General features: G+C 46.1%; 1 protein-coding gene across 1 annotated transcript in view; it reads right to left on the minus strand.

Moving 5' to 3' along the window:
* The window catches only part of PPARA (peroxisome proliferator activated receptor alpha), a 114,065-nt gene extending 99,757 nt beyond the window's left edge, over window positions 1–14,308 (minus strand). Inside the window, exon 1 of the mRNA XM_040345778.1 lies at window positions 14,164–14,308. The gene's annotated coding sequence lies outside the window, so the exon portion shown is untranslated. The remainder of the gene's footprint in view (window positions 1–14,163) is intronic.
* Window positions 14,309–14,798: the final 490 nt, after the last annotated feature.

Consider the following 14,798-nt stretch of genomic DNA (forward strand, 5'->3'; position numbering starts at 1 on the left):
CAGTGGACAATCCACAACTTGTGGCAGGTGACGTGGCAGGTGATGTGGCAAGTGGACAATCCACAACTTGTGGCAGGTGACGTGGCCAGTGGACAATCCACAACTTGTGGCAGGTGACGTGGCCAGGTGACGTGGCTAGGTGACGTGACTAGGTGACGTGGCCAGGTGACGTGGCAAGTGGACAATCCACAACTTGTGGCAGGTGACGTGGCCAGGTGACATGGCAGGTGACGTGGCCAGTGGACAATCCACAACTTGTGGCAGGTGGAGTGGCCAGGTGATGTGGCAAGTGGACAATTCACAACTTGTGGCAAGTGGACAATCCGCAGTTTGTGGCAGGTGATGTGGCAAGTGACACGCTAAATACACGTACACTGCTGCTCTCTCAGCTGCTACTCACTCTGGTCTCACAAAATGGCTGAAATGGTTAAATAATATTGTTTTTTGAGTTTAGGGAGTCTTATGATGTTTCTTAACTAAACGCTTATAAACGCAAACGCGGCAAAAACTGGCGTTTTAAACGCCGGTTTTTGCATTTGAAAACGTGTGTTTAGATGAGTTTGCATCTGCGTCTTGTGTGCATGGGGCCTTAGTACCCGATATACATGTGCATTGGGATGCCATTTTAAATAAATGCCCCTGTAAGTGCATTGTGTTTGCCACGTTGTGGTGACATGAGGTAAATGTGCTTTTAGCTGTGAAGCCAGCCTGAAGAGTTTTGGTGAAAGTATAACAGTTATCTTAGGAAACCAACACTTTAAAGTAGAAGCCCCTCACAAACTTTTTTCCAAAACTTTTTTTGTTAGGACAGAATGCAGAAATTTTAGAACCTCTGTCAGTTTATAGCGCCATCTTTGTGCTTTTTAGGGCCTACTGTTTGCTAACTGCAAGGACGTATAAAAGTATAAAATACTGCGTTTAGATCCCATCTGTCTACAGTTTTATACAGAAGTATTGTATGCTATGGGCCCATTCACAGAGCTGTGCTTCGGTCAGTATTGCCCTGTATAGTTGAGCTGTGTAAAATTTGGACACATTTTACAAAGTATGCCTGTGAAGGTTTGTGTGAACAAATACATGTCATGAACACTGCTGCCTAGTAAATGCTTCATTCAGAGGCACATGTAAACATCAACAAAACGTAGGTATCTGCGGTGGTTCAGGCGCAGAATGACCTTGGCTTTAAGTAACCTAGAATGACTGAAAACTGAGGTCATTCTGCGCCGACTCAGCCATCGCTGCCTAGTGAGCGACTAGTGGCTGGGGAAAGATGTAAACATTAAAGTGTTAGAGCCAGAGTACAGCTCACTGTGCACATCTCAACTCATATGGACATAGGTCTGTATATTTCCAGATATCTATGAATTTTTATGCATAATTCTTCAGCTTTCTGCCAGCAAGACTGCATAACATTTCCGTACCTGTTTGCAGGAGCCCATAATAGTCTCAGAAACATCTCAAACTGATGCCACTGACTCACCGTAGGGAGATTTTCCTTTACTTCCTGTGTGGTCAGCAGAACGGGAAGTGAGAGGAAAATCTTTAGAACATATTTTTTATCATTTCGAACGAGAATCAAAGCATATTTCAAAGGACATTTAAAATAACTACTAATTATAACCCTTCTCCATTCTATGTAAAAAGGTGAAAGAGGATGATCTTCTAAATACAACATAGGTTTCTATTAAAGTTCTATCCCCTAGCAAGCATCTTGATGGATGCCTGTCTTGGCATGTCTAGAAAAATGCCCAATTGCCCCTTTGTTAATGCAGTCCTGCAGCTTCATTTTATAAATGTTTCTGGACACCTAACCATTACACTTATATGATCAGAAGTGTTTGAGTACTCCTACATATAAATGTTTCCAGTCCCACAGACACACTCCAAAATCTGTTGACTGTCTTCCTAGAAGAGTGGAGGCTGTTGCAGCCACAGGGGAGGACCAACTTCATATAAGGCCATCAGAACAAGATGTCCAACAAACTCATATAGGCTTGATGGTCAGATGCCCACAGAGCTTTCAGCCACATAATGGAAAAGGGGGCATCATCAGTGCCCACTACATGGGATTGTGGCTATCACAATATTTAATATAAAACATTTTTTTTTTTTTGGGTTATAGAGTTTAAAAAAAAAAAAAATGGGAGTCAGTGAACACATTTTTTGTGAGGTAAGAAAACAGGATTTAGGCGGGATTTGCGCGTGTTTTTGAGCGGGAAGGACATGTGAGTTCAGGCGGGAAAAACATGTGTACTGATGACTCATACACGTGAGGTAGAGGGGTATATAAAGCCCACAGGTGTCGCAGCACCTTTTATGTGGTCTGTCACCCTTGAATCAAGGGGGCACTTGGTTGATATTTTATTTATGGCAATCACTTGAGTCTTATGACTGAGTGAGAATTTTTGAAAGATTTGGAAAATATATTTGAAATTAAATATTTATTTATGGATATTTTAATAAAGATAATTATTTAAATATATTTAATGTTTGTATTATAAATTATACCAATAAAGGTGCCGCGGCCAATTTATCACCATCTTTGATGGTCTTGGTTTGGTCTATTATTTATTATTTTAATAACCTTGTATAGTCTACATTACCATGTATAAAGTATTATTTATTACAAAACATTATAATGGCTTGTGTTTTGCAAATGCAGAAATGCCAATATGCCTTTAGCCCAGCTGATAATAAAATCTGGAGCATTAAACAGTTGCCCAGGAACACACCTGGAGAGAGAAAACCTAAAGTGAACCTGTTGCCTTGCCCTGCGCTGCCCAGGGCTAGAATGATGTCCTCCTCAGCAGCCTGTTCCTTTTCTTCTCCGTTACCCAATATAGCATCCAAGAGTGAAGAAAGAATGCGCCTTGATATTTCTAAGTTACTCTAGTAATCATGGGTGCTCAACCTGTCGCCCTCCAGCTGTTTCAGGACAAATCTCATCATGCCTCGCTCTGCCTTTGTGTGTCATACTTGTAAGGTCCCTTTCACACGGGCCGGATCAGTAATGATCCGCCTCCGTGTGTCCGTAAGCTCAGCGGGGATCGCTCCGTATATCCCCGCTGAGCCGGCAGGTGACAGAGCGGTCCCCGCACACTGTGCAGGGACCGCCCTGTCTTTTCTCCGCTCTCCCCAATGGGGGATCGGATGATCACGGACCGTGTGTCCGTGTTCATCCGATCCGATCTGCAGACGGAAGAAAAAATTAGGGTTTTCTTCCGTCCGCAAAATCGGATCTTTGCGGAGGCGGGTGATTACGGGTGTCAGCTGATGTTTATCCGCTGACACCCGCAATCCCATAGAGACCAATGCATGTCCCTTTTTCATCCACAAACGGATGGATGAAAAAGCAGGCATACGGTCCGCACATATGAAAGGGGCCTAACTGTCAGTTTTGTAATGCCTCATAGTTCCGCAACAGCTTAAGCCCTGGTTCACACTGGGTACGATTTGGAACGATTTGAGATGCGATTTGACATGTCAAATCGCATCTCAAATCGGCGACAATTGTCGGCAATGGCACTGTCCTAATCAGTGCGACGCCGCATCTGCGATTTCAAAAAGTAGTTCCTGTACTACTTTTTGCGATTTTGGGCCGCGATTTACATTAAATTGCGGCCGAAATCGCAGCAGTGTGAACCTAGGCGGAGTGCCAACAGGTTGAGCAGACATGCATCTAGTTGGAGTTTACACAAGGCAGAGGACTCCCAACTCAAATCACCAGGCACCAGAATCAATGATGTCAAACAAAACTAAAGGCAATCGAGTCGTAAGCTTGGTTACCGGGTACTCTCCTCACCCCTGGCATGGATTTGAGTGGTGCAAGCAGTAGAGGCAAGGGGATGATATTTAGCAATAAGCATATATTGATTGTTTAGCATAAAAGTTAAAGCGTCTACAAACTATGGGAAAGATTTATGTCATTTTTATGGCGTTTTTATTATTTATTTATTTTTACTATATAATGGCAGTGATCTGTGATTTTTAGCAGTATTGCGACAGACAGATCGGACACTTTTGACACATTTTTGGGACCATTGACAAATTATTTATAGAGCGATCAGTGCTATAAAAATGCACTGATTACTGTATAAATGTCACTGGCAGAGAAGGGGTTAACACTAGGGGCTGATCAAGGGGTTAAGCGTGTGTTCCCTCACTGTGTTCTAACTGTGTGGGGATGAGACTAACTATGAAAGATGACATGCTGATCGCTGTGTCTACTTTGTAGAAAGAGATAATCTGTCTCCTCTACTCTGACAGCACATGGATTTGTGTGTTTACAAACACACAAATCTCCATGTTGGCTCTCGTGCACGCGATCGTGCGTGGCCGGTGGCAATTGCGCCCGCCGGCCACGCACATTGAGTCCCCTGCTGTGCAGCGGGTTTACGCCCCCTCTGGTGGCTCTTCTGAGCAAAGCCATATATGTATGGGATTTCGCCCAGGAGAGTCATTGCTGGGTGTCATGCTTGTGGCTGTCAGTTTTTCTAAGCCTCATGGGACTTGTAGTTCTTCAACAGCTGGAGGTCTGCTAATTGCTTATACCTGCTCTATAGCCACAAAGGATATTGATACACTTTTAGGTAGATTCACAAAGAGTTAGGCCGGCTTATCAGTAGATAAGCCGACCTAACTCAGAATCTACGCCGACCTAAGTTTAAGCGTATGCTCAAACAGAGATACGCTTAAACCTATCTAAGATAGGACGGCTTGCGCCGTCCTATCTTAGATTGCAATATTTTGGATGGCCGCTAGGTGGCGCTTCCATTGTGGTCGGTGTAGAATATGTAAATGAGGGGATACGCCGATTCACGAACGTACGCCAGGCCGACGCAGTACTTTTACGCCGTTTACGTAAGAGATAGGCTGCGTAAAGTTAGAGCTAGGCTCTAGTGGAATATTAATGTCAAGTATGGCCGCCGTTCCCGCCGCGAAATTTGAAATTTTTACGTCGTTTGCGTAAGTCGTCCACGAATCGGGATTTACGTCGTTTACGTCCACGTCGAAATCAATAGGCCCGTACGGCGTACTTAGCCGCAATGCGCACTGGGAAATGTAGGCGCCCGGTGCATGCGCAGTAGCCAAAAAACGTCAAAAACGTGAGGTCAAGCCTCATTACCATTAAACACGCCCCCCTCCAACCCATTTGAATTCGGCGCCCTTACCCCCGATGCGTTTACACTACGCCGCCCTAAGTAAGGAGGTAAGTGCTTTGAGAATCATGTACTTGCCTCTCTTACTTAAGGCGGCGTAGTGTAAACACGCTAGGCTACGCCGTCTTAAAATTGCACGCCCGTACCTGAATCTAGCCATTTGTGTGCACCAAATGTCTTTGTAAACCCAGATATTACTTTCTAAAAGTAGCAGTGAAATCACCACTGTGTGATAAATAACCTGTGCAGAAAGCAGAGCTGTGGGAGGGACCCAGAAGGTTCCACCCACTACAGACTGCTTGAAGAAAACGACAGGAGGCGTGGAGATAGGACCACTCACCCTGCACAAGGAGAGAGAGCAGCAGTAACTGGTCTTTATTAAGGCTTCATTCCCACCTAAACTATTTGAATTGCAGGCAGAATCGCAGCGATTCTGCCCGCGATTACACAATCGCAGCAAATCACGGGATGTTTTTGCAATGCCATTATTTCTCAATGGCACCCCAAAACGGGGGCGATTTTGCTGTGATTGTCACGCATCAAATCGCACAAACAAAATCGCAGGATGTGTGTTGCCCAAAAGAAGTTCCAGTACTTCTTTTGGGTGACACGTCCCGCAATATTGTTTGTGCAATTTTTTCGTGCGACAATCGCGTCACAATTGCTCGGCATTTTGCCGCGATTGTGGAACTGCAGGCAGAATGGTGCCGATTCCGCCCTCGATTCAAATCGCCTAGGTGTCAATGGAGCCTAGAAGGAAGCTCCTGAACAGAGGCAACATTTTACCACGGATTACTGCACAGATCTGAGAGAAATACAGAAAGAACACCAAGGAACAATACACATGGATCTTGTACAATATTTGCTTATCCCAGAGTTCAGCTTTAATCTGATTTCCATCTTTTTCACTTGTTATTCAAATTACAAACTGAAGAACGTTTAGCGGCAAAAGAAGCGGCAAAACAGAGCCATTTATATAGTATGATGAATGATTGCAATAACACAAATGGTATTGAACACAAATTGCAACAATCCAAATCAGTGAAAGCTATAATTTAATAATTTCAATACCATTTGTGTTATTGCAATCATTCATCATTCTAATTTCCCTACTGAGAGGGATTTTTATTTAGTCACATGTTATAGCGCAGCTTTTTTGTATCCATTTCTGTTTTTAGTGTAATATAACACTTATAGTTGCTTGCTGTTTTTTACTTTGTTGGATAAGCGCAGTATTTTTTCTACCATTTATATAGTATGCAACACAGAGATGAACAATATTGGTAGCGATTACACGTAAAACATAGAAGGTATATTTTGATGTTTTGGGTATGCCGATTCTTTGGTTCCCATTCACGTCTATGTGTGCGTATGTTAATGCACATTAATGTATGTTAACTATTTCTGAGGGACCCTTAACAAGGTTCGATGAACCAAAAAAAAAAAATTTTGGGGGGGGAAAACACAGCACACTACAACGCATACATGCTCATATCTAGGGCCTATATGAATGTATATGTAGTGCATATTATCAACATGCGTTAACACATGGTAACACACAAGAAGGTGCAAATCCAAGCCAAGAAACACTTGTTTAGTCACGCTGAGAAGTTTTTCAAGCAACGTGGCATAAGCAACCAATGCCCAATACCAACACTCGTACACCAGATTACAATATGGTGATGGGCATAGCAGACCATCAATGTTAATATCACCATGTCAGGCACACACATGGGTGGGATACACTGCACTCCTGGTAACAGAGACCTCCACATATACACACACCCTCCCTTCTATGCATTCCTTCCCATCCCCCATCTTTACAACAAGCCATAATGTGTCTAAGGGGTTTTCCTGTTCTGCAAGTCTCAGGGTTTAAAGGGCACGTTGGGGGATGTCCTAGACACAGCAACAGTCAGAACACATGATGTGTAAACAGGCTACAGCTATGCACATTCTGGTGAGAGCTACATGCTATGGGCACTGGCTGCCAGCATTAATACCCTCATCTATTAAAGTTGCATGCCAGGGACACAGACTGCTAGTATAAATACCCTAAGTAAGCTACTTGCTATGGGCACAGGCTGCCAGCATGAATAACCTAGGTATGGGCACAGGCTGCCAGTATAAATACCCCATATATGAGTGTTGCACGCCAGAGACATAGACTGCTAGTATAAATACCCTAAGTAAGCTACTTGCTATGGGCACAGGCTGCCAGCATGAATAACCTAGGTATGGGCACAGGCTGCCAGTATACATACCCCATATATGAGCGTTGCACGCCAGAGACATAGACTGCTAGTATAAATACCCTAAGTAAGCTACTTGCTATGGGCACAGGCTGCCAGCATGAATAACCTAGGTATGGGCACAGGCTGCCAGTATACATACCCCATATATGAGCGTTGCACACCAGAGACATAGACTGCTAGTATAAATACCCTAAGTAAGCTACTTGCCATGGGCATAGGCTGCCAGCATGAATACCCTATGTATGGGCACAGGCTGCCAGTATAAATACCCCATATATGAGCCTTGCACACCAGAGACACAGTATGCTAGTATAAATACCCTAAGTAAGCTACTTGCCATGGGCACAGGCTGCCAGAATGAATAACCTATGTATGGACACAGGCTGCCATAATAAATACCCCATATATGAGAGTTGCATGTCAGAGACACAGACTGCTAGTATAAATTCATAGGGAGTATGGGCACAGGATGCCAGTATAAATACCCCATCTATGGAAGTTGCATGCCAAGAACACAGACTGAAAGTATACAATGCGCAAAATAATGATTTGATCCCCTGCAGATTTTGTAAGTTTGCCCACTTACAAAAGAAATGAAGAGTCTATTATTCTTTTCATAGGTGTATTTTAAATGATAGAGACAGAATATCAACCAAAAATCCAGAAAAAACACATGATACAAATGTTATTAACTGAGTTGCAGTTCAGTGAATAAAGTAAGTATTTGATCCCCTACCAACCAACAATAATTCTGGCTCCCACAGACTGGGCACAGTATGTTCTCATGTGGTACACAGATTAGTCCTGTCAATTTAAAAAGATGCTCCTAATGACAACTCATTATGTGTATAAAATAAACCTGTCCACAGAATCGCTTTCTTCCATTAAGCCCAGGTTCACACTGGGTACGATTTGCTTCGATTTGAGATGCGATTTCACATGTCAAATCGCATCTCAAATCGGCGGTATTTGCCGGCAATTGTCGGCAATGGCACTGTCCTAATCGGTGCGACACCGCATCTGCGGCGCTGCACCGATTTCAAAAAGTAGTTCCTGTACTACTTTTTGCGATTTCGGGCCGCGATTTACATTGAACCCTGCACAGATGTCTCCTTAATCGAAATCGCGGCAAAAATCGCGAAATCGCGGCAAAATCGCAGCCGCGAAATCGCGGCAAAATCGCAGCCGCAAAATCGCGGTAAAATCGCGATTTTACCGCGATTTTGAATTCGCAGCAGTGTGAACCTAGCCTAAGCTCACATTGATGCGATTTGACATGTCAAAAGGCTGCCAGCATGAAAACCCCATCTATGGGTATAGGCTGCCAGCATGAATACCCTACCTACCGACACAGGTTGCAGCATGAATACCCCACTTACGGGCACAGTCTGCCAACATGAATAGCCTATATACAAAGCACAGGCTGCCAGCATGAAAACCCTATCTATGGGCACAGGTTGCCAGCATGAAAACCCTGGATATGGAAGCTATATGCCATAAGGACAGGCTGCCAGCATTAATACCCTCAGTAAGCTACATGATATAGGTGCCAGCATGAATACCCTACCTACGGGCAGAGGCTGCCAGCATGAATACCCTACCTACGGGCACAGGCTGCCAGCATTAAAACCCTGGCTATGGAAGCTATATGCCATAAGCACAGGCTGCCAGCATTAATACCCTCACTAAACTACATGCTATAGATGCAAGCATGAATATCTATGGGAGTAACATGCTATGGGCACAAGCTGTCCAGCATAAATATTCTAGCTATGGGGCCGACATGCCAGGTGCAAAGGCTGCCAGCATGAATGCCTTGTCTAAGGAGGTGACATACCATAGGCAAAGGCTGCCAACAAGAATACCCAACCATGGGAGTTACATGCTATGGGCACAAGCGGTTGCATACACACAGTCTATGGGAGGGTCTACACTTTTCTCCTGAGCTGTCTATTTTTATAGACAGGGAGCCTGAAGAGTGATAAAGGAAGCAGTAAAACCTGCTTTCGATAAGGGAAGGGTGGTGGGGAGGGGGCAGGCCAGTGAATGGCCTGGAGTGAAGTCCAGCACAGCATTATTATTATGGTCTGTAGGTCTGGTCCAGTGAATGCCAATAACTGAATGTCAGTTGTGAAATGGTTATCAGACTACCGCAGTCATGGTGTCCGTTATCATCATGATCTTTACTAATGATTAGTGTTCCTTTTAAACTGTAACACATGGTACACACACAATTCCAATTGTTCCATCCATTCAGCTGGATCCAATTAGAATGCATTTGGAATTTTTAGGCCCGATTCAAACAGTTTTTCAGGTTAAAAATAATATATATATAAAAAAAAAAATCTGTAACTGTTTTCCGTTTAAACAGAACTCCGCTTGTTCGTACCCTCCCCCCTTCACTGCCACATTTGGTACTTTTTGGGGGGGAGAGCGGGTACCTGGTTTAGACAGGTACCCACTCCAACTTCCTGGTAAGATCACCGCACCGCACGGCAATCGATGACATTTCTGGTCCTTCTCCCACTGCCTTCCTAGACACACACACACAGGCCCCAGAAGACTACAGGACTACTATTCAGAAAGCACAGCCCGACCCGTGCATGCACAGTAGGAGACCGGTTGTGAAGCTGCAAGGCTTCACTTCCTGTTTCCCTTACTGTTGCACCTGCACCTGAAGCCGACTGACAAATCAGCTTAGGGTGCTGGCATTGCGGGATCCCTGGTAGGGCTGGGGAAAAAATCGTTTTGAATCTAGAATCGAGTTGAGAGGCCAAATTGATTAAGATTTTCAGAAAATAGATTTTTTTGATTTTTTTTTTTCACCAGGACCGGCGCTGACACCGCGCCGGTCCTGAGGAGCTGCAGGCAGGAGTTTTTGGGGCGAGGCCGCAGCTTCGGCCTAGTCCGCGAGGCTGGACGCCGTGAACTAGGTCGAAGCCGTAGCCTTGCCTAAAAACTCCTGCCTGCAGCTCCTCAGGACCGGCGCGGTGTCCATAAAAAAAAAAAAAGAAACTTGATTCAAATCGTGAATCAAGTTTTATTATTTTTTGGGAGAAAATCGCCCAGCTCTAATCCCTGGACAGGTAACTGTCCTTAAATTAAAAGTAAGCAGCTACAGTATTTTTTCTTATTTATTTTTTACGGACTGAAACTTAAAGATTTAAAATTTGTGTGGCTCCTCAAATGTTAATAGAATGTTTCCATCTGTCTTCTCCAACTGGATCCAAAACTGACTGGTAACTGAAAATAATGTTTACAAGGTTGTAAATCTCTATAGTGTGTACCTGTCTCAATCCAGAGCACTGAGTGTCATTTCTGTCTGCTGCTTCATTCTGACAACAAGAGAAAAAAAGGTGAAAGGGAAGAGATCTCCATCACACAGCTTGTGATTGACAGCCTCAGCTCTGTCCCTGTGTGCTGTGTGAAATGGGGGGGGGGGTCCCTTCCCTCCAATAAGCTCTCCTCACTGAGCTCTGCAGTGTGTGTGTAAAGTTTTATAAATTCTGTACTTTGAATTGATGTAGAGAACAGAAGACTACAGATAAACAGGTACAACTTATGTAGGAGGCTTTGTTTCATCTCTGTGCATCACTTGAGGCCAACTACTTCACTGGGTATATGTGAAGGTTTACAACTATTTTAAAGTGAAACCAAACATACAACAAAATATAAAAATACTGTGAGCAGGCAGCTCCTTATTGCAGACACCATATGCCAAGTCTCTTCTGTAATGTCATGTTAGGACACATTTACATGCCCGCTAACATTTTTACCATTACTGCTGACGTGCCAGAATGACAGACTCCGGTGCACATGCCTGGGATCATGTTATCCCCGGTCAGCCAATCAAGAGGCCAAAAACCTGACATCAGCTGACGAGGGACATAACTGCTGTAAATAAGGTGAATCTCTACAACAGGGGTACAGACAATAATAAAACCTGACAGGTGTTCTCATCCCACTCTGATCTATCAAAAATGGACAGTACCGAGGTGGACAGTATAGAGGTGGGCGATTGACAGTACCAAGGTGGACAGTATAGAGGTGGGCGATGGACAGTACCAAGGTGGACAGTATAGAGGTGGGTGATGGACAGTACCGAGGTGGGCGATGGACAGTACCAAGGTGGACAGTATAGAGGTGGGCGATGGACAGTACCGAGGTGGACAGTATAGAGGTGGGTGATGGACAGTACCGAGGTGGACAGTATAGAGGTGGGTGATGGACAGTACCAAGGTGGACAGTATAGAGGTGGGTGATGGACAGTACCGAGGTGGACAGTATAGAGGTGGGTGATGGACAGTACCGAGGTGGACAGTATAGAGGTGGGTGATGGACAGTACCGAGGTGGGCGATGGACAGTACCGAGGTGGACAGTATAGAGGTGGGTGATGGACAGTACCGAGGTGGACAGTATAGAGGTGGGTGATGGACAGTACCGAGGTGGACAGTATAGAGGTGGGCGATGGACAGTACCAAGGTGGACAGTATAGAGGTGGGCGGTGGACAGTACCGAGGTGGGCGATGGACAGTACCGAGGTGGACAGTATAGAGGTGGGTGATGGACAGTACCGAGGTGGACAGTATAGAGGTGGGTGATGGACAGTACCGAGGTGGGCGATGGACAGTACCGAGGTGGACAGTATAGAGGTGGGTGATGGACAGTACCGAGGTGGACAGTATAGAGGTGGGCGATGGACAGTACCAAGGTGGACAGTATAGAGGTGGGCGATGGACAGTACCGAGGTGGACAGTATAGAGGTGGGTGATGGACAGTACCGAGGTGGACAGTATAGAGGTGGGTGATGGACAGTACCGAGGTGGGCGATGGACAGTACCGAGGTGGACAGTATAGAGGTGGGTGATGGACCATTCCCGAGGTGGACAGTATAGAAGTGGGCGATGGACAGTACCAAGGTGGACAGTATAGAGGTGGGCGATGGACAGTACCGAGGTGGACAGTATAGAGGTGGGTGATGGACAGTACCGAGGCGGACAGTATAGAGGTGGGTGATGGACAGTACCGAGGTGGACAGTATAGAGGTGGGTGATGGACAGTACCGAGGCGGACAGTATAGAGGTGGGTGATGGACAGTACCGAGGTGGACAGTATAGAGGTGGGCGATGGACAGTACCGAAGTGGACAGTGCCGAGGTGGTCGATGGACAGTGCCGAGGTGGGCGATGGACAGTACCGAGGTGGACAGTATAGAGGTGGGTGATGGACAGTACTGAGGTGGGTGATGGACAGTACTGAGGTGGGTAATGGACAGTACTGAGGTGGGCGATGGACAGTACCAAGGTGGACAGTACCGAGGTGGGTGATGGACAGTACCGAGGTGGGCGATGGACAGTACCGAGGTGGGCGATGGACAGTACCGAGGTGGGCGATGGACAGTACCGAGGTGGGCGATGGACAGTACCGAGGTGGGCGATGGACAGTACCGAGGTGGACAGTACTGAGGTGGGTAATGGACAGTACTGAGGTGGGCGATGGACAGTACCGAGGTGGACAGTACTGAGGTGGGTAATGGACAGTACTGAGGTGGGCGATGGACAGTACCAAGGTGGACAGTACCGAGGTGGGTGATGGACAGTACCGAGGTGGGTGATGGACAGTACCGAGGTGGGCGATGGACAGTACCGAGGTGGGCGATGGACAGTACCGAGGTGGGCGATGGACAGTACCGAGGTGGACAGTACTGAGGTGGGTAATGGACAGTACTGAGGTGGGTGATGGACAGTACCAAGGTGGACAGTACCGAGGTGGGTGATGGACAGTACCGAGGTGGGTGATGGACAGTACTGAGGTGGGCGATGGACAGTACTGAGGTGGGCGATGGACAGTATAGAGGTGGGCAATGGACAGTATAGAGGTGGGCAATGGACAGTATAGAGGTGGGCAATGGACAGTATAGAGGTGGGCAATGGACAGTACCGAGGTGGACAGTGCCGAGGTGGGCGATGGACAGTACCGAGGTGGGCGATGGACAGTACTGAGGTGGGTGATGGACAGTACCTCTTGCTCATAGGTGCCAATTGAGGCTGTGCAAGAGTTACCAGCATTAGATTACAGAGTAGGAATAGGGATGCACTCTAGTGTTTTATTATTCATTGTCTATGGGCGTCTATGGTGATCAATACTACTATTAGGTTACAGCAGATCAGCTGAGGCCTTTAAAGGATTATTATTAGCCTTAGGTGACAATCCTGTGGCCCTGAACGGGTTAAAGGCATGGCATGTGTTATGGAAGGTCACTGATGTTATGTTATACATTGTCTGGGGCTGTGGATGAATTCATGAAGTTACATTGTATCAGCTGGGAAAGGGATCATTACAATGAAGTGACAGCGATGTGGCTCTGAAGGGGTTACCAGTCCGGTATTATTATGGAAGGTCTTTGGCTGGGAATACGGTCCGGTATTATTATAGAAGGTCTTTGGCTGGGAATATGGTCCGGTATTATTATAGAGGGTGACTATTGTGACGCTGGAGGTGTCTGTACCCTGACATGTGTGGGATGTCAGGGGGAGAAGGCTGTGAAGGGTTAATCTATGATATATATCATGGTCACCTCGGGCTATGGAGGGTTAATGGTACAGAGTGTAACGTCTGTATGTGGACATGGAAGGATATGTACACCTCCCGGCTTGTACAGAGTTATTGGGGCTGTGATTATAAGGAGGGGAAGGAGTTAATGAGGAGGACAGCCCCTCCCCCTCCTATACCGATTGGTGATCACTGACCTCCCGGTGATCGGTGCTCTCCCTCCGCCCGGTGTCCGGCTTTCTCTCGGCTCGTCCTTGTTTGTGCTGTCCTTTGACAGCGCCGGATGTGACGCCCGGAGGAGGAGGCCGAGCCCCCCGTACACACCTCCCGGACCGGCCACAGTCACTGGCTGCAACCGGGGGAATGGGCGGGGCCGAGAGGGCGGGGCGGGGCGGTACGCTGTGCGCGTGCAGAGGGGAACGGGGCATCACTGTGTGTGTGTATAGGGGGACAATGACATCACCGTGTGTATGGTGGGCACTGACATCACTGTTTGTATAGGGGGGGACAATGACATCACTGTGTGTATGGTGGGCACTGACATCACTGTTTGTATAGGGGGGACGATGACATCACTGTGTGTATAGGAGGGGGCAATAACATCACTGTGTGTATCAGTGTTGCCAACCTACCAGATTGAAATTTACTGGCACGAGACCTGAAATTTACTGGCACAGCCACGTTTTTACTGGCATTTCACAAAAGTTACTAAATTACATTTTTAGGTGCAAATTTCAGTATTTAGGCTACAAACAAGTACGCTAGGCAAATAGCAATGCGATTTAAGGTAGATATTAAGGTAAAAAAACATATTTTTGTTATTTTCGATATA

The sequence above is a fragment of the Rana temporaria genome, chromosome 3 (genome assembly GCF_905171775.1).
Source record: "Rana temporaria chromosome 3, aRanTem1.1, whole genome shotgun sequence".
NCBI lineage: Eukaryota > Metazoa > Chordata > Amphibia > Anura > Ranidae > Rana > Rana temporaria.